Below are 2500 nucleotides of genomic sequence, written 5' to 3'. Positions count from 1 at the left end.
CCCCGTTTGGTGTGCCCCGATGGGCGCTCTCTCTTTTGTGGATTATTATTCGTAATATATGAGTAATATTATAATACGTTAATGATCCTTCCGCAGGTTCCCCTACGGAAACCTTGTTACGACTTTTACTTCCTCTAAATGATCAAGTTTGGTCAACTTCCCAGCGACGCCGACGGCCGTTAAGCCACCGCGTGTCGGTCCGAAGACCTCACTAAATCATTCAATCGGTAGTAGCGACGGGCGGTGTGTACAAAGGGCAGGGACGTAATCAACGCGAGCTTATGACTCGCGCTTACTAGGAATTCCTCGTTTATGGGGGATAATTGCAAACCCCAATCCCCAGCACGAAGGAGTTTCAACGGGTTGCCCGGGCCTCTAGGCCAGGGAGAACATGCTGATTCCTTCAGTGTAGCGCGCGTGCGGCCCAGGACATCTAAGGGCATCACAGACCTGTTATTGCTCAATCTCGTGCGGCTCGAAGCCGCCGGTCCCTCTAAGAAGAATTTTAATACGTCGCCAGTGAGTTGCGCGACCGAAGCCACGCACACATAAATGACGACGCCTATTTAGCAGGCTAGAGTCTCGTTCGTTACCGGAATTAACCAGACAAATCGCTCCACCAACTAAGAACGGCCATGCACCACCACCCACCGAATCAAGAAAGAGCTGTTAATCTGTCAATCCTTCCGGTGTCCGGGCCTGGTGAGATTTCCCGTGTTGAGTCAAATTAAGCCGCAGGCTCCACTCCTGGTGGTGCCCTTCCGTCAATTCCTTTAAGTTTCAGCTTTGCAACCATACTCCCCCCGGAGTCCAAAATCTTTGGTTTCCCGGAAGCTGCCCGCCGAGCCATAGTAGTAACGTCGGCGGATCGCTAGATGACATATTTACGGTTAGAACTAGGGCGGTATCTAATCGCCTTCGAACCTCTAACTTTCGTTCTTGATTGATGAAAACACCTTTGGCAAATGCTTTCGCTGATGTTCGTCTTGCGACGATCCAAGAATTTCACCTCTAACGTCGCAATACGAATGCCCCCAGTTATCCCTATTAATCATTACCTCGGAGTTCTGAAAACCAACAAAATAGAACCGAGATCATATTCTATTATTCCATGCACGAAATATTCAAGCACAATTTTGAGCCCGCTTTGAGCACTCTAATTTGTTCAAAGTAAAATTGTCGGCCCATCTCGACACTCACCGAAGAGCACCGCGATAGGATTTTGATATTGAACCGCCGTATTACCGACGGCTCACCGACGATATGCTCCGCAGACGTGTCAGTATCACCGCGGATGCGGTGCACCGACAGCGCGGCGCACAAATGCAACTACGAGCTTTTTAACCGCAACAATTTTAGTATACGCTATTGGAGCTGGAGTTACCGCGGCTGCTGGCACCAGACTTGCCCTCCAATTGTTCCTCGTTAAAATATTTAAAGTGTACTCATTCCGATTACGAGGCCTCGTAAGAGTCCCGTATCGTTATTTTTCGTCACTACCTCCCCGTGCCGGGAGTGGGTAATTTGCGCGCCTGCTGCCTTCCTTGGATGTGGTAGCCGTTTCTCAGGCTCCCTCTCCGGAATCGAACCCTGATTCCCCGTTACCCGTGACAACCATGGTAGTCGCAGAAACTACCATCGAAAGTTGATAAGGCAGACATTTGAAAGATGCGTCGCCGGTGCTGGACCATGCGATCGGCAAAAGTTATCCAGATTCATCAAAATTAACGACTTCGGACGCGAGGCCCTCCGTCGATTGGTTTTGATCTAATAAAAGCACTCATCCCATCACTGGTCAGAGTTCTGATTGCATGTATTAGCTCTAGAATTACCACAGTTATCCAAGTAACCGAGGTAAGATCTAAGGAACCAAAACTGATATATTGAGCCATTCGCGGTATCGCCTTAATACGGCTTGCACTGAGACATGCATGGCTTAATCTTTGAGACAAGCATATAACTACTGGCAGGATCAACCAGGGAGCTGACACAAACACGCCGCATACAACGCGCACAACACGCACAACTCGACGATGCGAAAACGTTAAACGTTTAAACGCATCGATGGTTTTTGCTGTTTTGCTTGCTGCCTGCCTGCCTGCTGCAGTCAGTCGGTGGTCATTTTTCTTTTCTACACTACACTACTACACTACACAATACACTACTACTGTGTGGTGTGTGTGGTGCGGTGCTAGTGAACGGACAAAAAGCGCGTTCGATTCATGTGAATGTTCAACAACGAGACATTTTCGATACTTCACACTGTGTAAATAAATTTGATTCTCTCTCTTTATCGAGGAAAAAATATCGACATCAGTCCGGTTTCGGAGAGATCGAAAATACCTTTTTATAAATGCTACTACCATTACTAATACTACTACTACTACTACTAACTACACACTACTACTGATCTATATAAAATAGAATCAAAAGTAATATATATATGTAATATAATAATAATATAATAATGATAGTTGGAAAAAAAAATACACCGTCCCTC

General features: G+C 46.7%; 1 non-coding gene across 1 annotated transcript; it reads right to left on the bottom strand.

Annotated features, from left to right (window-relative positions):
* Positions 1-79: 79 nt before the first annotated feature.
* Positions 80-1983, bottom strand: LOC123722843. Its single transcript, XR_006756646.1, has one exon. It is a non-coding gene; the product is annotated as a small subunit ribosomal RNA (ribosomal RNA).
* Positions 1984-2500: the final 517 nt, after the last annotated feature.

This window comes from Papilio machaon, chromosome 29 (genome assembly GCF_912999745.1).
Source record: "Papilio machaon chromosome 29, ilPapMach1.1, whole genome shotgun sequence".
NCBI classification, from domain to species: domain Eukaryota; kingdom Metazoa; phylum Arthropoda; class Insecta; order Lepidoptera; family Papilionidae; genus Papilio; species Papilio machaon.
This window is presented reverse-complemented; position numbering and strand designations above follow the sequence as displayed.